Source organism: Panulirus ornatus, chromosome 27, assembly GCF_036320965.1.
Source record: "Panulirus ornatus isolate Po-2019 chromosome 27, ASM3632096v1, whole genome shotgun sequence".
Classification (NCBI taxonomy): domain Eukaryota; kingdom Metazoa; phylum Arthropoda; class Malacostraca; order Decapoda; family Palinuridae; genus Panulirus; species Panulirus ornatus.
The window spans coordinates 14,139,514-14,163,517 of NC_092250.1; the positions used below are offsets into that span (position 1 = coordinate 14,139,514).

At 42.4% G+C, this 24,004-nt stretch overlaps 1 protein-coding gene across 1 annotated transcript in view; it reads left to right on the plus strand.

Annotated features, from left to right (window-relative positions):
- The window catches only part of LOC139757588 (thyrotropin-releasing hormone receptor-like), an 833,567-nt gene that overhangs the window by 2,369 nt on the left and 807,194 nt on the right, over positions 1 to 24,004 (plus strand). Inside the window, exon 3 of the mRNA XM_071678214.1 lies at positions 1,899 to 2,607. The gene's annotated coding sequence lies outside the window, so the exon portion shown is untranslated. The remainder of the gene's footprint in view (positions 1 to 1,898; positions 2,608 to 24,004) is intronic.

The window sequence follows — 24,004 nt, forward strand, 5'->3', positions numbered from 1 at the left end:
CGTATTCCCTGCGTGTCGTAGAAGGCGACTAAAAGGGAAGGGAGCGGGGGAGCTGGAAATCCTCCCTTCTCGTTTTTTTTTTTTTTTTTTCCAAAGGAAGGAACAGAGAAGTGGGCCGAGTGAGGATGTTTCCTCAGAGGCCCAGTCCTCTGTTCTTAACGCTACCTCGCTGACGCGGGAAATGGCGAATAGTATGAAAGAAAAGACCAGCAGAGTGATTAGATAAGTAATATATCATATAGTTTCTTATCGATGGGCGGAAAGGGTAGGTAGGTCTTCCCTCCAATGGTGATCCACAGAGGAGGTGTGGTATTGTATATTTCCAGTCTGTCTGTCTGGCTTTAGGGGACCCCAGTGAGTTCACACTGCTGGAGGATTTTGAAGTAGAGTGCGTGCATGGTAGGGTTATCCATCTCGGCTGGGTGTAGTAGATAGGTAGATGTATATTTGGGTTTGTGGGTGTTTATCTCGTGTGTGTGTGTGGATGAGGGAAGGTGGGTATGACATGCCACCTGGCACAGCTGATCGTGAAACGCCCTGCTGTCATGTCACAGATGGACGAGGCATATATGACACCTGACATACGTGATTGTGACACTCTGTGCCTATATAACGCTTGGGTCCACTGAATATCGAAATGATAAATGCCATTGATGTCTTGGCTGGGGTTCGTAAGACGTGAATATGAGAGAGATTTCTCTATGGTAACCCCAGTTTATACTCATCATTTCTCCATAATTATGGTAGCCCCAGTTTATATTAATCATTTCTCCATAATTATAGTAGCCCCAGTTCATATTAATCATTTCTCCATAATTATGGTAGCCCCAGTTTATATTCATTATTTCTTCATAATTATGGTAGCCCCAGTTTATATTCATTATGTCTCCATAATTATGGTAGCCCCAGTTTATATTCATTATGTCTCCATAATTATGGTAGCCCCAGTTTATATTCATTATTTCTCCATAATTATGGTAGCCCCAGTTTATAGTCACTAACAGTCGATGTATTTACAATATTGTGAAAGCCATTCTAGTGTGAGGCCAGACTGATGGATCTTCCTCAAAATTTTTCTATGTTAGGGAGTGGTAACACCTTTTTTTTTTTTTTTAACCCTCCTCGTATGTATTTGGCTACAGCACATCAGCTTACAGGTTTGCGTGTTACTTCATCTGCAGAGGAATCGGTCCATATAACTACATATGTTATTATTTTTCCTTTCTATTTGCTAACGTGATCCGTTCTAGGACAGACTAGATCGTCAAATTGGTTGTTATAACTGGTCTGGTGGCTTCGTCCAAGCCCCCAGGTAAAAACTTACTCAGTTCTACCCATACCTTGAGGTAGCTTGGTGGACACGAGGAGATGGGGTGTGATATCTGCTAGTAACTCGCTCTCTCGTGAAGTGCTAAGCTGACATTGTGTAGTGCTAAGCTGACATTGTGTAGTGCTAAGCTGACATTGTGTAGTGCTAAGCTGACATTGTGTAGTGCTAAGCTGACATTGTGTAGTACTAAACTCACATTGTTAAATGCTGAGCTGACAATGTGAAGTGATAAGCTCGCATTGTGAAGTGCTAAGCTGACATTGTGAAGTGCTAAGCTGACAATGTGAAGTGCTGAGCTGACATTGTGTAGTGCTAAGCTGACATTGTGAAGTGCTAAGCTAACATTGTGAAGTGCTAAGCTCGCATTGTGAAGTGCTAAGCGACAATGTGAAGTGCTGAGCTGACATTGTGAAGTGCTAAGCTGACATTGTAAAGTGCTAAAGCTGACACTGAAGTGCTAAAGCTGACACTGAAGTGCTAAGCTGACACTATTTATATAAAGTGTTAAGTGTTATACCACCACGATTGTTTAATATGTTACAAGCTAAAGTGTTTCGTTATATTGCAGGGGAAAAAAATCACTGTGCAAGTGATTCAAACAGAGACATGAAGTTAGATTTGACACACATTCAGATCTGCTTCAGTGAGACACTGATATATGAAGCAATTATTTTTCTGAACTCAACGTAAAAACCACATTAGAGTTCGTCAGTGATTAATGAACAGGGAGGTGGAATAGATATCATTGATATATATTAACTGGTGATCAGAGCTTGGGAAGAACTGGCAACAATCAGTGATTATAATTAGTGTAAAAACGTATTTGAAACATAACGATCATGATGAATGACTTCACCACAATACAACCTTCAGAAATCATGTACATGACCTAGACATAGTGTGATCATCTGGAAGATCCGTAAAAGGGATTAATTTCGTCTGGAAGATCCGTAAAAGTGATCAATTTCGTCTGGAAGATCCGTAAACGTGATCAATTTCGTCTGGAAGACCCATAAAAGTGATTAATTTCGCCTGGAAGCTCCGTAAACGTGATCAATTTCGTCTGGAAGACCCATAAAAGTGATTAATTTCGTCTGGAAGATCCGTAAAAGTGATTCATTTCGTCTGGAAGATCCGTAAAAGTGACTAATTTCGTCTGGAAGATCTGTAAAAGTGATTAATTTCGTCTGGAAGATCCATAAAGGGATTAATTTCCTGAGTGTCTCGTGATTCGTAACATACGGATCCCACTACGCAACTCCAGCTGGCGAGGGAGGGTAAGTAACATAGTTACTGTTTTGGTAATTGTCAAGAAAATGGACGATATGTTTTGTAGATACATAATATAAAGAAAACAGCACCATTGGATTCTGTACAGTGTTTACAGTTGATATAGTGTGGAATTTTCAGTGTAGATCTTAATCTCCATCAGTTTTAAGTTTGCGTAAAGGACTGGTCTCTAGAGGGAAATTGTGGGGTAGAACATACACACAAAATCAGCAGTTGATAGTTTAAGAAATGAATTTGCAGCGCATTCGTTGACATAGAACGAATAGTAAAGGAACAAGAGGGTCGCCTAAAGGGACCCTACGTCAATTTCTAAATTTTTCGTGCTATGCTGGTCGCTGACACGCAACATTTAGCTGGCGCTTGTCCTGTATCGATCATATGTTGATAGACAAATTGGATGAAGCTGTTATAAAACAAGAAAACGTGCGAGTAGAGTGTAAAAATACCTGTTTCGCTTTGTTATGCGTTTTAAGTGCATGGCGGCCATGCGTTGCAACGTTTGAATCGGTCTGAATTCAAATATGAGTTAAGACATCTTTGTAGACATCGGGTGTCGAATCAATGCATATGAGATTTCCCTCATGCATGCTCAAAGTCCAGTGTTACGATAGATAGCATGGCGGAAACAAGTGGAGTACGTTATTATAACGAAAAGAAATAATTGATAATGGAACCCATAAGACATATGGAGCATTGAAATAGACGGGTTATAATTGTGTATTTTACAATATGTATTTTTCTATGTAACACTAAATTTTCACTTTTTCTCATAGCCGTACTATAAATCTTATTTAATATCTTTGAAAGTTCAGTTTTAAGTGAAAAAAAGAGAAAATTCCACACTTCTAAATCACTCTTTATATTAGTAACATAGATTTCGTAATGATAAAATTAAGAGATCAAATGAATAAAACTGATAAACTCTTTCTTGACTTTTGCCACTGTTTTATACCACTCTTGTCTTGCCTTGATGTTTGAAGATGATGGATGGTCTGTTTGGCCATTATTTTCGGCCTATTATAGGACAAAATTATCATCTCAAGTGTCTGTGGCCATTATATTTCAACTGATTATAATAATCAGTGCTCGAATTGAGGTGGGATGGCATCCCTCTTAATATCTCAATCACATAATCACCTCATTATTTTTTTTTTTTTAACTATGAAATAAGCTTTAGCATCAACCTCATATTGACTACGCTTGTGATTAAGCTGTGTGTTTTTCCCTCCAATGTTCACCAAAACTGTAGCATTTATATTCACAACTTTCTCAATAACAACAACCCCCCACCCCCTTCAGTCTTTACTTAACTCACACTCATTATTATCCCCCTTGTTTAAGTTCTTACAATTCGAGCACTGGTTGTAATCACTATGATTGTGTCAACTGCTATTTGATGACCACGTGAAGGTGAGTAAAATGATTTATTATATGCCAGTTTGTTTAGCCTTGATGTTTTTCTTTGTTTAAACTGATTATAATTGATATGCTGTTTGAACTGTGATTATAAGGTGATATGTCAAGGTAAGTGATCATTATTAATCAACTCTGTCGGGCCATATAATCTTTCACCCAATTATAATTGATATGCCAAGTGCTGTTCTTTGATCCATGATTATTCAACTGATTATATGTCTAGTTTACTCGTTGTTGACTAGTTTGGCAAGTGATGTCTTGAGTTCTGGTCGACGACATTGTTTTAGATTATAGCTATTAAATCTCAAATGTTTTTTCGACATCATGTTTCGACTAATTGTAGAATACGTGTTTTAGATTTGGAGATCATGTTTTTGGAGTTTCCATTGATCATCGTTGAAACTTATTGTCAGACTGTCGTATTTTAGCTAAAAACAGGTCATATAAGGAATATATATATATATATATATATATATATATATATATATATATATATATACGAGGATATACATAAGGCCTGTTCGACCATGCGAACCAGTACCTGTGTGCGGTTATCAGTTATTAGTTATAGTCGTAAAGTGATAAAGGCTTTACGCAACCAGCACTGTGTGGCATGACCCTACACTACGCTGCTGGGTAATGTTTAGATATTGAAGGCCGGGCGACCTTCCCCCACCCAAAATGATTTTCATGACATAGTTTAGAACTCGATTAGAATCCCGTAAAGTACAATAAAGGATTTAATCAACACTACATGAATGATTTATTTCATTTAGATAAATGAATATAAACCATTTAGGTAAGTGGATATAATCCATGCCGTTTATATTGTACTCAAATTACCTTAGAATTGTGTTGTCATGGGGGCTTATCTCGGAGTGAGGACCAGATCTCTATGTGGAATATCTTTTTTAGAGGAGTATATTCGTGAGTAAAGAATCTTAGCAAGAGGGAAGGAGGGAGTGATGGTCTTCAGGGTCTTGCGAACCATATGTACTTATCGAAGACCCCCGAGTCACTGTTAGGACCCTCAGTGAACCAGTGGATATTGTCCATCTTAATTTTTTTCACTGAGTAATTCAGGAAAAATGGCTTACAAAGCGATAAATAGTAAGGAATAAAAAAATGTTTTGAATTAAGTCTTGAATGAGTGCCATTTAAAGCAGTGAGTAACATCTTACAAATACATATAGAAGAAATAGTGTTGGTTTCATTAAAATTTGTCTTTTTTTTTTTTTTTAAATACCTTAGGTGAAGTTTGAGTGACTTCTACCAAACCACATGACACAAATACACACGCATATACACTCAGTTCTAAAGTACACACACACACACACACACACACACACACACACACACACACACACACCTAGTGATCCTAAAATTTTGTCGTACACGGTAAAAAAAATCAGTGTTATTACCATTTATTACCATTTAGTCCTAAGTACTTTTGAGGACAGCCATCACCCTTAACAATTATCCAGCAAAATTATCAGCATGATGCATAGGTATTCGCATATGATCACACGTAATTTGAAATCTTTATATGATTATATATCGTAATGATTATGGATGCGTTTTTAATGAAGAGACGAAATTGCCACAGGTGGGTCTTGTGCTTACGCGGCACGCATCAGTGTACACACATTAGTGTACTCGGGGGAGGCCATTATGACTTGATTAGCCTGTGGTATACGATTCTGCGCCAACGATTCGTAAGCGAGAATATACGTAGACATGGCTATGAAAACACAAATACATTGTGAAAACGTGATGGCATTAGTAATGCTCAGAACTGATCCATCATATCTCGTGTGTATTAAGGAATATAGTGTGTAATTTCGGGTATATTTTTTTTCCCCCTCTTAACATTACACACAGTTTCTGTGCCATTTCACTTTTGTTTGACTTGCTTTGAAATTACCTCAACACACAGGGGCATTCTTGCTTCGCCAAGCCTCCACCAAGTCCCCCACATGAATACCATCTTTATACGTAGCCGAGCGGTTAGCGTTCCCACCTACCATGCAGAAGGTGTGGGGTTCGAATCCTTTCTGTGATTTAGTATATATGTATAATTGCCCTGATGTTACCGGACTTCACCTGCCTGAGGTTACATCTCGTGTGGAAAGTTAGCATCGGCTAGGCTGTGTCATAGTCAGTTGGCGGAAGGGAATGCAGTCTCTTTGAAGACCTAACCACTCTAATGGAGTCCATCTTTCCCCGCTCTTGAAGTAACGCAGCCATGGAGCTTCAGGAACTCCTGGGAAGAGGGGCGTAGAATCTCAGAGGGTCTTAGAGTAACACCAGAACCAAGAAAGGGATCTTGTGGCAAATATACTTATCTATATTTATCTATAATTACCCTGGAGACCCTTTCAAGAAAGGGTCCTGGAATCACTCCAGAATACCTTTCCCAGGAGCCTCTGTAGTCCAAGGCTACCCCACGAACAGTAGCAGGATTAGATCGACTCCTTTGAAGTGAGAAGTTCATTGACGACACAGTCTTACCAAAGATACAGTCTTTGCCAACGATACAATCTTTGCCAACGATTCAGTCTTGCTAACGATAGGAGGTGTTTGTGCCTCTTTTACACAACTCAAGGACGAGAGGACTGTAAATGAGTTATGTTGTCAAAAAGATGGGAATGTCATAAAAGCTTTGAGCTGTGTTTACTTGAAGACGAGCCAAGTATAGCAAAATGAATGAAGTGACGGAGTCTCTGGTGTCTTGCGTGGAAAGTTATGTTTACCAAGACGTAGTTCATGGGTATAATAGCATCCACGAGAGAGAAATTGAACTCCCACCAATTCTTTGGTATAGAGAGTGGCTTGGAAGTCCCACTTGGCTTTTGAACTAGCAGGTAAATCAGGTTTGAAAAGGTTGAAAAATATTAGGGGGTTTGCCTCTGTCTCCTTTTCCCAAAGGAGGTCATACTATAAAGTTGTAAACAATTCAGTAACATAACCAGTTTGGTCCAACTGTACGTCTACAAGAACAATAATGGGTTGAATCTCTGCATCTGTCTTTTCTGTCACACTGTTCTTTTGCACACGCGCTGTTTTACAGCCTTCGTTAGTCGCGTATCTAACCATGACTATTTCCATTCTTAATCTTCAAGAGTACACCCTGTCCCTTCACCTATAAGGATAAAGAATTTACCATTTAGTTGCAACGTCAAATAGAATTCCTCATGGTTATCCATCTTGAAGTCAATTACTTGGATTTGCACGATCACGGGCTGACTATTATGTGATTATCAACACGAGACTTTACCTCCTTCCAATGTCCAATCCAACGTTTCAACCAACCCTTACGTTGGGTATACCTTTTAAATTGGGAGGCGAAGTTTCATGGGGCGTTGAACTGACTATCATCTTGAACACTTACGAATAGCGGCATTCAAGAACGATAATGAATACCTCTTTGTACCTGTCGCATCTCTCTTGAATGATTGATACCGTAACGAAGAGGCTTAATGAAAGCGAGTTTAGTGTGCCAAAAAATGATGATGTAGACATTTCGTACCATCTTGGTTGCAATATAATTCTTCAAATAATTGTAGAATTATTACGTATTGTCTCTTGGTTACTCGTCATTTAGTCCTTGTTGATAATTACTCTCAGACCATTACGTTTATTGCCTCTACCTCTAGATAATTTAGTTATCAGACAATATTCAGAGAAAGATTTGAAGTCTACGTTCGCACTGTGCATGGTCTGTCGTACCCATGCTGACAGCAGCCACACTTCAGAGCACACGGGTCATTGACGACCCACGGTGAGGGAGGAAGAGCCAGCCGCCCATACGCGGGTGGTGTCAAACGAACTGGGTGGCGCAGATTGCCTCACCCATCCCTCTAACGGCTTTACCCGAGATGCATTTCTCTTTTTTTCGGGTGTGGCGAACTTTAAACTTAAATAGGCCTCGTTTTCTTTATGTGGTTGGGCGTCTGCCACGTAGATGCCCTCTCGTTACTCAACGGATTAGCTTGAACGTTTCTCCATGTAAATTCCCTCATCAACCCATGAACTTAATGTACATTGAGTTTTGGATCCGTTTTTATTTTCTTTTTTTTTTTGGTCTCGAATCAGAATTGTAACTAACTGCTTTTCTGCAGTTTTCAGGATGTCTCGCGACTAAGTAAGACGAGTTCGCATGCAATGAATATCCCTCTTCGTAGCTAGGTCTTGGGTTAGCACTGTATTGTTCCTAAATGAGTCACAGGCCTTATGCCCCACACGATACAGAATGTGATGCGGGATTTTTCCCACCAAGGCTTTTAAAGATAGATGAATGACTCGATAGCCAGTACGGATAAACTCATCTCACTCATAAAAGGTCAGTGACTTAATGCATTCTGATGCATTTCATCTCTGATTATTCTATCACTCATGTATCTATTCTAGGAATAGTCTCAGAAACAACAAATAGATACAAGACTATTAAATGTCTTAACAAAAAGTTGATAAAGTCGACCATTTGATCATCACCGAAATAGATGATGTTTTACGATTATGATGCATAACTCTCATTTATATAACCACAGGGATTCCAAGGTACCCTCAGACATTATATAGTGAGGCTTTCAAAAGACATTTTTACAATATTTCCACATAAGATTGAAAAGCACAGCACAGGGACATAACATCTTTACTTAAGTGGTTCACGGAGAGGGAAGAAAGGGTGCGTTTAAGTGGTTTAAAACGATATGTGGAGTATTGCAAGGCTCATTCTTAGTACCCACACAATTCATTGTCTATGTCAGTGATGTGGAGACAGAACTACCACCATTAGGATGTCAAGACTCTTTGCTGATGACACGAAATTAAGAGGAAAAGCCAAGTTAAACGAAGACTGCCCAAAAGATTCATAGTTATTTAGACACTTAACGTACGAGAACCATAACTGCTTAACCTTGTCTCTTACACACAAAGTTACGTAAAGATAACATTTTCACATGCTACGCTTAAGGTCTGTCGCCTTAAAGTCGGTAAAATCCACGAAAAGATATTTTGAAAGCAAGTGGATGACTACTTGCAAAGGAGCATCTGCCTTATTATCGTACAACACAGTCAGTGGAAGTATGTCATGTATAGATAGGACTCGTAGATGTTTACGACAGTCTGAGCTCCAAAGTAGATTGGAAAGATAGTTGGGTAGACTATATAATGCATACAACACCACCCCATCGTAAGTTTATTAAGAGACTAGTTCAACAATTATGAATAATTTTCATAATCCTTCACTGGATAGATGATTGCCTTTTCTTCCATCCTGAAGGCCACTGAGCTGAGTGTCCCGCCGAGAATTTTCTCCTAGGGTCGCGAAGCCCATCGAGGCATCCATCTTAGCTACCATCAAAATATTATCTACAAGACAGACCGAGCTTTCTCGCATCTTAGCTGGGAATGCTAAATTGAGGAGGGTGGTGGAGGTGGAAGAAAACGAGCGAATGAGGCTTTAGCTAACAAACGGCTCACTCCAGCCGCTCCTGGCCTAGGTTTCTGTTTGAATTATGAGTAATAAATTGTGGGTTTCCAGGGCGAGCTTGGTTTTCACCAGCAAGATGTATGTGAGGGGGAGGGCGTCTTCCAATCTCCAGGTGTTACTGTGGCCTGTATTGTGCCGAGGTGCCATACAACTGTCTGCATCTCTGTAACCACGGAGATGCAGATGTAGCGTATGGTGCTAGATGAACATTCTTCCAGTACACATGCCAAAAGGCCAGAAAAAGTCCTTCTTCGTTCTACCACCGCTTGAGTTGGAGAGCAAGCGCTTTGCTATAAGGTTATCGCGTGGTAATGTGGTCTGTGGTGCGTCTGCGCCACGAGTTTGAAGCGAAGGTACGAAGGAACTTTATTTTCGTTTTGTCTTGTTAGGAGAAGAAAACGGAGGCGTTGGAAAGAGAGGATAGACTATAAAGAGAAGAGGTCGTTCTAGAATGTATGGTGTAGGTGTACTGAACCGTGTGTGGCTTTTTGAATATGATTTGATGCCTTTTACCCGAGTATGTACAGTGTGTGTGTGTGTGTGTGTGTGTGTGTGTGTGTGTGTGTGTGTGTGTGCAATTGCCCATTGCACAAGACAGGTGAAGAGTTCCGCGGGAGAGAGAGTTCTACACTCATGGCGCCTCGTCTTTTGAACTTTCTTTAGCGGTGATAGCGTTCCTGACCGTGACGCATAGGTTCGAATCCTGGTTGCGGCAGTCGGTCCACAGGCAACCCAGCTGTTCATCCATCCCCTAAGGGTGGGTCGATAAAATGGGTACCTGGCAAAGTCTAGGGTATAGATACGTATAGCGTTAATGGTATGGGTTTGGTTATTGCCTCAGCTACCCGTGCCTTCGACACAGACAAAAGTAGCCTTTTAGATGTTCACTGTTTCCTTGTGTAGTAGTATATACCAGTCATACACCATCCTTACGCTGTATGACCTATATCTAACACACCTCACACCTGACCTTCTTGTGTTGGTGTCTGGTCACTTCACTACTACATTCCCTGAAGAATTGTTCATTGTTGACATCTTCCAGTTGGTCTAGAAACTTGGAAGGACATGATGAAGTCACCCTCTCTCTCTCTCTCTCTCTCTCTCTCTCTCTCTCTCTCTCTCTCTCTCTCTCTCTCTCTCTCTTCTCTCCTCCATGGGGGACAAATTGGTATATCCCTCAGCTTCTCATTGTGGCTCAGCTCTTTCGATCCAGGAACTGTCTTGAGTTGCTCATTTCTTGACCCTTTTCAGTTAGATCTGTGCGCTTCTTTAGAGTGAAGGCGACGAGACTTGAGAGGCGTCATCTTGTTTTGGTTCAACATTATCTTTCGAACAGCTTTCCCAAGCTTCCTTCTCCGTGTACTAGGATCTGATTCTAATATTTGTATGTAAACCACCTTCCCTCGCGTACAGGTCTCCTGTTGTGTATGTAACTCTGGTAACATTGTTGAATTTTGGGTCTGTCTCTCACTCATGGGTACCTGCCAGGTGGGGTCTATGAGGATGGTCATAGAACCATGAACAGGACCATCAGAGCTGAAGTATGGTAATGTGGGACATTGAGCTCCTTCGTCATTACAATGTGGGACGATCAGATCCTTCGCCATCTCAATATGGAGACTTTAGAAGTTCCTGATCTGATTGTAGGACCATCAGAGCCTTTTTCATCTCAACGTGGAGACTTTAGAAGTTCCTGATCTGATTGTGGGACTATCGGAGCCTTTTTCATCTCAATGTGGAGACTTTTAGAAGTTCGTGATCTGATTGAAGGACTATCGGAGCCTTTGTCATCTCAATGTGGAGACTTTAGAAGTTCGTGATCTGATTGAAGGACTATCGGAGCCTTTTTCATCTCAATGTGGAGACTTTTAGAAGTTCCTGATCTGATTGTGGGACCATCAGAGCCTTTTTCATCTCAATGTGGAGACTTTTAGAAGTTCGTGATCTGATTGTGGGACCATCAGAGCCTCTGCCATCTCAGAGTGGAGACATTATACGTTCACGATCTGAATGTGGAACCATCAGAACCTTTGAAATATGAATCAGGGAACATCACATCCTTCACCATCTCAATATCGAACCATCAGGTCCCTCATTATCTGAGTGTCAAACCATCAGGTCCCTCATTATCTGAGTGTCAGACCATCAGGTCCCTCATTATCTGAGTGTCAGACCATCAGGTCCCTCATTATCCGAGTGTCAAACCATCAGGTCCCTCATTATCTGAGTGTCAAACCATCAGGTCCCTCATTATCTGAGTGTCAAACCATCAGGTCCCTCATTATCTGAGTGTCAAACCATCAGGTCCCTCATTATCTGATCAAGTCCCTCATTATCTGAGTGTCAAACCATCAAGTCCCTCATTATCTGAGTGTCAAACCATCAGGTCCCTCATTATCTGATCAAGTCCCTCATTATCTGAGTGTCAGACCATCAGGTCCTTCATTATCCGAGTGTCAAACCATCAGGTGGGATCCTCTCCTAAGTGTAGGACCATCAGATCCTACACTGTATTACCATCAGATCCTACGTGATCTGAGTGTAGCCAATTAGTGTCTGGAGCACCAAGATGTGTGTGTGTGTGTGTGTGTGTGTGTGTCTTACGAGGTCTTTTAATGATAAAGGTCATTATGAGTTAAAGTGTGAGGGATTGTGGTTCTAATGACCGTAATGAGCCGGGTGTTTTGACTCTTTAAGAGGAAGTTTGAGACTCGCTCATTATCATGCGAATCTGGCGGTTATACGCATCTCAAGACATATACGCAATACGCATCTCAGAACATATACGCAATACGCATCTCAGAACATATACGCAAAGGACTTATACGCTCATCATCGTGCGAATCTGGCGGTAATACGCATCTCAAAACATATGCGCAATACGTATCTCAGGACATATACGCATATCAAGACTTATACGCAATACGCATCTCAGGACATATACGCATATCAAGACTTATACGCAATACGCATCTCAGGACATATACGCAATACGCATCTCAGGACATATACGCATATCAAGACTTATACGCAATACGCATCTCAGGACATATACACAATATGCATCTCAAGACATATACGCAATACGCATCTCAAGACATATACGCAAAAGCACTCGTGGTAACGAGGAATAAGGATGAATGACCAGATTAAGTCTAGATTCACTTAAATGAAACTTGACACGTTTATGGACGAAGAAAACGTTCAAGTAAGAAACGTTCAGCTAAGAAGGATAAACGTGTGTGTGTGTGTGTGTGTGTGTGTGTGTGTGTGTGTGTTGGGGGGGAAAAAAGAGAGACCTTGAAAAGACCAAACCTTCAGATTGTGCTTGGAATCGGGAAGGGGAAAACTGCAGATGAAAAACGGTCGGTGTGGACGAGTTACTTACGTAGGTGTATAACGAGAAGGCCCTTAAGTGGGAAGTTATTGAATTGCCCCGACCATGAATTATGAGAGATAGTGTCTCCAACCCCGGAGCGAAAAACAACACAGTTTGGGTGTGTGTGTGTGTGTGTGTGTGTGTGTGTGTGAAGAGGTATGGCAGCAAGAAGAACAGGGTAATAATGGCGTTTAGAGTCTTGTCCAACACGGAGGAGATAGATAGATAGATAGGTAGATAGATAGATAGATAGATAGATAGAGAGAGAGAGAGAGAGAGAGAGAGAGAGAGAGAGAGAGAGAGAGAGAGAGAGAGAGAGAGAGAATTTTTGTGGGAATAGAGACGATACGAGCGTGGAGGGTCTCGAGGTGAGGGCGTGAGAGAGAGAGAGAGAGAGAGAGAGAGAGAGAGAGAGAGAGAGAGAGAGAGAGAGAGAGAGAGAGAATTTTTGTGGGAATAGAGACGATACGAGAGTGAGGAGGGTCTCGAGGTGATGGCTTCTCCAGGATGCGTGAGAGAGAGAAAGAGAGAGAGAGAGAGAGAGAGAGAGAGAGAGAGAGAGAGAGAGAGAGAGAGAGAGAGAGTTACTCGGCTGTCGCGTGATATGACCACGAGAAATACCTGGTGATATAGACGCGCTGGGACGAAGAGAGGGAGAGAGGGAGGAAGGAAGGTCACTGCAGGGGGGGGGGGGGGGCTGACAAAGACAGGACCCCCCCCTGTGTTTTGCGAGGTGGTGGAGGACAGGTGAGGGAAGGCCTTGAAGAGTGAGGGCCGGGGAAGGGTGGTGAGTGTGGACGCACGAAGGAAGGAAGGAAGGAAGGAAGGAAAGAAGGAAAGATGGAAGTTGGTGTGTGTGTGTCTGTGTGTGTGTGTGTGTGTGAGAGAGAGAGAGAGAGAGAGAGAGAGAGAGAGAGAGAGAGAGAGAGAGAGAGAGAGAGAGGTTAGAGAAGTGAAGGAGGAGTGTGAGGTCGAAGGAAGGAGAGTAGACTACGTAAGGGATGGAGTAGTGATTGAGGGAGGGAGGGAGAACTAGAGGAGGAGGAGGAAGAAGAAGAAGAGGGAAGTGTGTAGACGGACAACAGACAGAAGAGGTGTGAGGCTGGAAGCCTCGGAATACATGCTCCCGACACGCGTCTTTAGAAGGATAATAAGAGTTTTTCTGATGTCCAAATCTTGACGCCTTTTCTTCCAGCTCAGGATCGTACCTGAAGACGAGGAGGAGGAGGAGGAGGAGGAGGAGGAGGAGGAGGAGGTAGAGAGAGAGAGAGGTTAGAGAGAGAGAGAGAGAGAGAGAGAGAGAGAGAGAGAGAGAGAGAGAGAGAGAGATTCAGATAAGGCTAGACACAGATATCAGAGACTTCGATCTCATCCAGAGGACTTCGATGAACGTGTTACAAGAGTGCCAGAGACTTCGATCTCATCCAGAGAACTTCGATGAAGGTGTTACAAGAGAGCCAGAGACTTCGATCTCATCCAGAGGACTTCGATGAACGTGTTACAAGAGTGCCAGAGACTTCGATCTCATCCAGAGGACTTCGATGAACGTGTTACAAGAGTGCCAGAGACTTCGATCTCATCCAGAGGACTTCGATGAACGTGTTACAAGAGTGCCAGAGACTTCGATCTCATCCAGAGGACTTCGATCTCTTCTAAGGTGAGGTTCCTGAAGCTAGAAGCTACCTTGTGTGTCTTTCGATTCTTCGCCACACTAATGTACAAGTTTCAGATCTCCTCCTCCTCTCACCAACAGCCTCCAAGGAACAAAAGTGGTCTGTTGCTCCTCTCACCAACAGCCTCCAAGGGTCTGTTGCTCCTTGAATTACCTCTTGTTTCCTTTGTTCCTTCTTATCACTAAGCTTGGGATCCTGCATGCGGGCTAGGATGGAGCACTCAGTTAAGCTTAATACTTCAGGGCGAGATGGTTTCTCCCGAAGGCGATTCAAGCTTTTTTTTTCTTAGATGAACGTGACGTTGCTTTCTATAGTCTCCGGTGATCTTTCCAATGTCTGCTAAGAGATTCAATTGCATGTAAAGAATGAGTCTCTCGTGTCGTCGTAGTCTTTTGAAAATACCTTTTTTAGAGGGTTTGGATTCGTCTCTAAACCCAGGATATACCATCGTCAGAGATAAGAAAAGAAAAGAATTCTTTTGTGTCTGAACACTTACGTGTATCTCGCTAACTGCACGTCCCCCAAGGCTCCCAAGAACAGAGTTTTACATGAGGCGTTGAAGGAGCGAAATCCCCAAAAGAAAAAGGCTCTTAGATCCTAGGATGGCTAGGACTTATGTCAGCTTCTCTCGGGCTGGGGTGGGGGATGTAGCGCGCTTCACCTCAAGGACAAAGGGGGCCGGAGTTTATCCCCAACTAGGTCCACGGAGAAACTTGTACCAAAATCCACCATAAGTGGTACTTGTAGAGAACTCCTGTAGTTAGGCATTGGTATCAGTAGCCTTGTTTATTACATGAGAAACGGTAAAAGGGGGGAAAAAACAAAAGAACAGAGCCTCCGACGTCTCTAAGGAATAAGGTTCTTCAAAGAAGGATTGGAAGTGTATCCAGACTGATGATATTGTGATCTGAATAGAGAGGTTCAGACATTATGGATAAGGTCGTCCCTTCAGTGTTCACTAGAAATTTGGCTTTAGAGCCGTTGAACAATGTTCACGAGAAATTTGGCTTTAGAAGCGTTGAACAATGTTCATTAGAAGTTTGGCTTTAGAAGCGTTGAACTATGTTCACGAGAAATTTGGCTTTAGAAGCGTTGAACAATGTTCACGAGAAATTTGGCTTTCGAGGCGTTGAACAATGTTCACTAGAAGTTTGGCTTTAGAAGCGTTGAACAATCTTCACTAGAAATTTGGCTTTAGAAGCGTTGAACAATGTTCACGAGAAATTTAGCTTTAGAAGCGTTGAACAATGTTCACATCATGAATAGTGTAGCGAGTGTATAACCTTTCTTGAACAACGTTGTTTAACATTCAGGGGGTTGTCTCCACCACTGTTTAAGCCTCGTCCTGCCACAAGGGCAGTTCAACCCGATACAAACTGCTGACTCTCACAGTTCCCTTATCTAGCGCCAATGGGAAGTAAGTAAGGTGTATATCACAAATGCTTGGGTAAATGAAAAAACTTGAAGTATATAAGCCGACGGAGTTGCATACGTGCAGGGGGTGAGAGAGAGAGAGATCTTGGCGCTACGTCTCTTTTCCTCATTTTGGCAGAGGGTTCCAAGAATCACTTTACCACTTAGACTAAGGAACCTGGGAAAGAAGTGTTCCTCAATAGATGTCCGTGAGGAAGAGCGTAAGTTTGGTTCCAGCAATTCCAGTCTTACGTTTGGAGCATCTATTGCCTCTTCTCAGTAGATATTTCTGGAACCTAAGAAGCCATTGCTCTCCTACAAAACTTGTAGGGCTAAGCAAATGCCGAAGGACATCATCATTATCATCGTCATCATCTTCAAATGCCAAGTTTGGTTACGATTTGTAGACTCTGAAATTTCCTCGTTGTGGGATGGACTGGAATGGACTAGTGAGCGTTTCTTTAAGTCTGGGTTAATTGTCTTATCGTAAGGACGCTCCGTACTGTGGTCATTTTGAACTTCTAGATGGAGACCTTCGAGAAGGATAGATACAGAGGGACATTCTTCTTCTTCTTCTTCTTCTTCTTCTTCTTTTCTTCTTCTTCTTCTTCTTCTTCTTCTTCTTCTTCTTCTTCTTCTTCTTCTTCTTCTTCTTCTTCTTCCTGGGTCACTTTGTTTTTTTTTTTCATGACCGGAAGCAAAGAAAATGGTTTTCGTAAAAGCTAGTAATCTCGCAGACTCCAGTGGATGATTGCTAAATGTTTCCACTGTGTGTTCCTAAACGAACTGAGCCGGGGGCTGCCCCAAATGTTTCTTCAGTGTATTCTTTAACAAACTGAGTCTGGGGCTGCCCCAAATGTTTCTTCATTGTATTCCTTAACAAACTGAGTCTGGGGCTGCCCCAAATGTTCCTTCAGTGTATTCTTTAACAAACTGCGCCGGGGGCTGCCCCAAATGTTTCTTCGGTGTATTCTTTACAAAACTGAGTCTGGGGCTGCCCCCAAATGTTCCTTCAGTGTATTCTTTAACAAACTGAGTCTGGGGCTGCCCCAAATGTTCCTTCAGTGTATTCTTTAACAAACTGAGTCTGGGGCTGCCCCAAATGTTCCTTCAGTGTATTCCTTAACAAACTAAGTCTGGGGCTGCCCCAAATGTTCCTTCAGTGTTTTCTTTACAAAACTGAGTCTGGGGCTGCCCCCAAATGTTTCTTCGGTGTATTCTTTACAAAACTGAGTCTGGGGCTGCCCCCAAATGTTCCTTCAGTGTATTCTTTAACAAACTGAGTCTGGGGCTGCCCCAAATGTTCCTTCAGTGTATTCCTTAACAAACTGAGTCTGGGCCTGCCCCAAATGTTCCTTCAGTGTATTCCTTAGCAAGCTAAGTCGGAAGCTGCCCCACAATTCCCTTTAAAATGTGTGATTGAGAAAAACCAACTCCATAAGTCTATTCAAACACTTCTAAGACTCCAGATGAGCTATGATGATGGGAATCCAACCACGGATCTAGACCTATCGTCTCTTAAAGCGTTGGTGCCCCAGAGAGGGGTGTACCTCTGCCTATAGCAGAGACAGACATAGATGGTCTAGAACTCATCCTTCTACCTGCAGGAAAGAGGGAAACGGCAAAGACCTCTGGCGCTACTTAGGGAAGGATTGAGCACCCATTTTGCTAACTCCTGGTACCTTCCTTAGAAGTAATAGAGTCAAAGAACAACAACTGTGACCTTCCCAGTAATTGGTCTTGAAGATGTGGCTCTCGCAATCTCCTGAATAACTCCACAGGGGGGGAAAGATAGAGTGACACAAGAGCGACATGTGTAATAGCTGTAATTGCTCTATAGAGAAAAGACGCAGATTGCTATCTTCATTTTCGCCTTGTCTGTAGAGTTCTAACGACACAGAGTTCCTCGGGAGGAGAAGGGAAACGCTCTACGAGATTGCCCTCCATCAGGAGGGCGAGGTTAGGAGGCTCACCCAATTGGTAAATAGAAAGTGGGGGAAGATTTCAATCACCAAACTGAGTAAGCGTCTCCAAATCACACTTGACCATCTCGGGAGAGCCTCGATGAAGGTCAAACCACGGAAGACCCCCCCTTCCTGTCTTCGTGTATACCGGGCCTTCCACAAAAATGTCCAGAGCAGAGTGACCACACTCGTTCTGAAAAATACACCCCATAGGTACGCGAAGACAAGCAGGCTGGTCTGATGGATCGAAGGACTTGAGATCCTAAGGTTCTGGAAAATGTATATTCCCAAGAACGTTCTCCAAGGGCATCCGAGGACTTGAGATCCTAAGGTCTGGAAGATGTATATTCCGAAGAACGTTCTTCAAGGGGATCCGAGGACTTGAGATCCTAAGGTCTGGAAGATTTCTATTCCCAAGAACGTTCTTCAAGGGGATCCGAGGACTTGAGATCCTAAGGTTCTGGAATATATCTATTCCCAAGAACCTTCTTTAAGGGGATCCGAAGACTTGAGATCCTAAGGTTCTGGAATATATCTATTCCCAAGAACGTTCTTCAAGGGGATCCGAGGACTTGAGACCAGATCCTAAGCTTCTGGAAAATATCTATCCCAAGAACGTTCTTTAAGAGGATAAGTACCTTCCAATAGATAGAAAGAAAGAGCTCCTCTCTCTGACCAAAAGCTGTTTTGGTGAACTAATTTAACTCTGAAACATTGTCAAAGAAAACTCGAATCAGACGACGGATCATCCTACGAGGGTTTGCTAGGCTCAATCATCACACTTTGTTTTTCTTTCTGTAAAAAGGAAGGTTGCGGGAGACGGGCTGAAGAAATGAGTTACATCGGTTCTCTAACTTGTGGAGTTATATCGGTTCTCTGACTTGTGGAGTTATATCGGTTCTATAACTTGTGAAGTAACATCGGTTCTCTAACTTGTGGAGTTTTATTGGTTCTCTGACTTGTGGAGTTTTATCGGTTCTCTGACTTGTGGAGTTATATCGGTTCTATAACTTGTGAAGCAACATCGGTTCTCTAAATTGTGGAGTTATATCGGTTCTCTGACTTGTGGAGTTATATTGGTTCTCTAACTTGTGGAGTTATACCGGTTCTCTTGTGGAGTTATATCGGTTCTCTGACTTGTGGAGTTATATCGGTTTTATAACTTGTGAAGTAACATCGGTTCTCTAACTTGTGGAGTTTTATCGGTTTTCTGACTTGTGGAGTTATATCGGTTCTCTAACTTGTGGAGTTATACCGGTTCTCTTGTGGAGTTATATCGGTTCTCTGATTTGTGGAGTTATATCGGTTCTCTAACTTGTGAAGTAACATCGGTTCTCTAAATTGTGGAGTTATATAGGTTCTCTGACTTGTGGAGTTATATTGGTTCTCTAACTTGTGGTTATATCGGTTCTTTAACTTGTGGAGTTATATCGGTTCTCTGACTTGTGGTTATATCGGTTCTTTAACTTGTGGAGTTATATCGGTTCTCTAAATTGTGGTTATATCGGTTCCCTGACTTGTGGAGTTATATCGGTTCTCTAACTTGTGGAGTTATATCGGTACTCTAACTTGTGGAGTTATATCGGTTTTCTGACTTGTGGAGTTATATCGGTTATCCTTAACTCGTGGAGTTATATCGGTAATCCTTAACTCTTGGGGTTAATTAAGCTCCCCCGTAACTCATGGCCTATGAGTATCTAACTTTTCTCATCTTCACTCATGGAAGAATTTTACTGGTGAAAATAGCAGTTGCTGACGACCGTGCTTCGTTTTCTATACCGCGCTGTCTGCCGCGTTTTCTGTGTGAGCTTAGATTTTGTACTGGGGTTCTCGGTCATGTCTTGCCGCTGGCTTCCATGATTTGTTAGTTGGATCTAAATTGACGTTTTTGCTTCAGCCATACGCAGTGTGTGTGTGTGTGTGTGTGTGTGTGTGTGTCCTACGCATCATTTACGCATATTCCTCCGAATGATGAAGACCCGATCCTTTGTATCGTATTATAATTATACTTACGTCCGTCCTAATGATTAATTTCCTATCCTTTTTTTTATGGTATTATAAGTAATTACAACCGTCCTGACTCTTTTATATCGTATTATAATCATAATTACGTCCTTCCTAATGATTCATTTCCTATCCTTTTTTTATGGTATTATAAGTAATTACGACCGTCCTGACTCTTTTGTATCGTATTATAATTATAATTATGTCCGTCCTAATGATTCATTCCCTATCCTTTTTTTTATGGTATTATAAGTAATTACGACCGTCCTGGCTCTGAGTACTTTTAAGTCCACTTCACCATAAGTGAGAGCGTTTCTGAGAAGAAAAAATGACGGGACCCTTCAACCATTCATAAAAAGGACTCCTCCTCTGTCGCCAGTTCATGAGCGACTAATGCTCATTTTTGAGCGCCAGCAGAGGCTCACTGCAAACTTAAACTTGGCCAGCGGGTGATCCACCACCACCACCACCAGCTCGAAGAAACCAACCTGGCCAGCGGGTGAACCACCACCAGCTCGAAGAAACCAACAGCTCAATATGAGGGGCGTTACGCGTTGCCTGAGGACTGTTGAATGTATTCATACATCGCCTCGGCGTTGCCTGAGGACTGTTGAATGTACTCGGTACATCGCCTCCAATACCTTCGACACAAAGTGACAGCTTTTGTTATACAGAGGCTCGCCTAATGCTAACCTTGCAGGTGTAAGGGGCATGAAATGTTGGAGATGATGTGAATGATTCCCTCATATCCTCAGATAGATAATGGGTTCTTCCAATTTAGCTCCCTGTAATTAAGTTCCGCCATCATCAGTGATTTACCGTCTTCATTAAGGGTTATCCTCACAGCCTCCTTTACTATCCTTACTGGTCCTTTATTATCCTCCTTGTACATCTGTTCTGGGTCGTTGTAATTTCTGGGAGGGCTGTAGAGTAATAGCACCACTGTTGTACATTGTTACAGCTATTACCTTACTCATCATGCACTGATTGAAGGCGCTGTTGATCCATAACTCCGGATTCTGATATTATCCCTTATCAGTATATGGCCAATTCCCCTCCCTCCTTTCCCTCTCCTTTATCTTCTCTGTCTTTCGTTGTTATCATCTACTCCTCTGGCCTGATTAGGGTAGAATTCAAATCTTTTGTGAGTTTGATTCCACCACTCCAGTGATGTCGGGGTTGCTATCCCTGATACGGTTCTTGAACTCAAACTCCCTTACCATCCGCCAGGAGTCCTACAGCATTAGGATAAAGATCCTTCTTTTCAAGGGCCTCGCTGCTAGCTAGTTTCAATCCTCCTGTGCTGTTCCTTTCCTTGGACAGACTCTAAACCCCTCTTGCTTTGTGCCTGTAGCCACTTTTCACTTGCTTTCTCCCCTCCTTTATCCTGTCGCTCTTGACATACAATCCTTCGAGTTCTTCCCTTCCAGCAAGTTTGCACAGCTGTTTTAGCACCTGTTGACCACACACTTCACTGTCATACGTTATCCCACACTGGCCTTACTTTAGTGTCTTCTCAGTACGACTGATTCTCTATCACATCCAGTGATTTTTTTTTTTTGAACTGTGTCACATTGTCTGTCTTGTTCATTCTTCCTTGACTGGAAGATGGCCTTCTTCCAGTCCACAGATCAACACGGACTTCAGCATCATTACTACCCCATCCATAACTGTGTGTCTGCCCCATCTCTCCCTGAGGTCTGCCCCATCTCTCCCTGAGGTCTCTCACATCTCTCCCTGAGGTCTGCCCCATCTCTCCCTGAGGTCTGCCCCATCTCTCCCTGAGGTCTACCCCATCTCTCCCCCACCAACGCCTCGTTTCTTTCTCTCTCCATCCCACGTACATTGGACACCTCCACCATCTCTTTAACAGTTCCCCTTACACTTGTTAACTCTGACCTCATTATGTTTATTACTCTGACCTCATTATGTTTATGGCATGGTTCTGTATTGCACTTCTCACACAATGAACACTTGTCACACTAAGCGGTTCTCGTAATATCTTTTCTTTTCTCCCAAAACACCCTCATTTAATTTTCCTAATTTTCTTTTCTCACACAGTGGACACTTGTCACACTAAGCGGTTCTCGTAATATTTTTTTTCCCCTCCCAAAACACCCTCATTTGATTTTCCTAATTTTCTTTACCCTGTTAAGGATGGCGAGTATAAGATTTGGGAAACGTTTTGCAGTGTTAGAGTAAGACTTGAGGAGAGGTTAGGCAACGTTAGAGTAAGATTTGAGAAACGTTAGGAAACGTTAGAGTAAAAATTTGAGAAACGTTAGCAAATGATAGGAAACGTTATAGTAGGATTCGAGAAACGTTAGCAAACGTTAGAGTATAAGATTTAGGGAAAACATTAGTAAACGTTAGAGTATAAGATTTAGGCAAAACGTTAGCAAACGTTAGAGTATAAGATTTAGGGAAAACATTTTAAACGTTAAAGTACAAGATTTTGGGAAAACGTTACCAAACGTTAGAGTACAAGATTTAAGGGAAACGTTACCAAACGTTAGAGTACAAGATTTAGGGGGAAACGTTATCAAACGTTAGAGTACAAGGTTTCTAACGTTCTCCCTCTGGTAGAACACCTGGCCACGACTGACTGCTGATGGTCATGTTCTTATTGGCATGTTTATGTTGGACCCACAGACCAGGACGGTAAATTGCATTAGCACACAAATGTGCTGGTGCTGGTGGTGTGTGTGTGCTGTGGACCCGGTGAATAGAATCCAACACAGGAGGTAAAGGAATATTGGCCTTTTATACCTCCGTGGTGGTATTGTGTGACTGTTTTGCTCCCCAGAGAACGTAAGATCGGGAGGGATATGAGTGCTGGCTTGTGTAATAGAAACTATTTGGGAAGGATCATTGTTTAAACCACACGCACACACACACACACACACACACACACACACACACACAATGGGGTGTGTGTTTTTGTATACAGACATAGAAGTCGACATGGTATATATATATATATATATATATATATATATATATATATACACACACACACACACACACACAAGGTTAACAGACGGAGCAACATGAGTGGAAAACACTTTCCCCATAAAACACACACACACACACACACACACACACACACACACACACACACACACACACACACATTTCCTCTAACATTTCTTGATACAACATATATTTTACATTTTTTTTACCATCTTTTAAATGTACACAAGTCTTCCTCTTTAGAGGTGAACAAGCTCCGGTAACGCTAACTGCTCGTTCGGTTATTATCGATGCAGTGATCCATACTCGTTACTGTCTTCTTTGGAAGGAGTCACTGTCTTATATTTCCCTCATTCGGTTTCTCATTTTGATGTTCGAAGTCATGAATATTCACTTTTTTTCTCTATATCGGCATCACTGTGTCTACGCTTCTTTGCCACAGGACGATATAATGTTTTCTGTGGCTACACACACCATCCCAAAGATGTTTTCTGTGGTCATACCTTCCCACCGTCCCACATGTTTTCGTGTGGCCATACCCACCCATCCATCTCACAGATGTTTTCTGTGGCCATACATGCCCATCCATCCCACAGATGTTTTCTGTTGGCCATACATGCCCACCATCCCACAGATGTTTCCTGTTGGCCATACATGCCCACCATCCATCCCACAGATGTTTTCTGTGGCCACACCCACCCATTCCACAGAATATTTACATTTGTTTTCTGTGGCCACGCCCACCGTTGCGTGAGATATCACTGTGGCCACAAACAGCGTCCGTGGACCCATCTTGGGCACACGTGTGCCCACTTCTCTTTAGCTTGTGAACCCCATTGACTTGGGCGTTGGGTCCATTTATCCTTTGAACGACCTGGCAGCTGCTGCTCTGATCACCTAGCGTAGTTACAAGGAGAAAACAAACCCCGTGATCTCTGCAGACGCCTCTGCCATGTCACCTTTACAACGGGACGACGCCTGAATGGACGAATGTTCGCTGGTGTGAGCTGAGCCATGAGAGCAGACCTGACTCCAGCGAACACGTAGGTTAGCGAGGGATTTTATGCT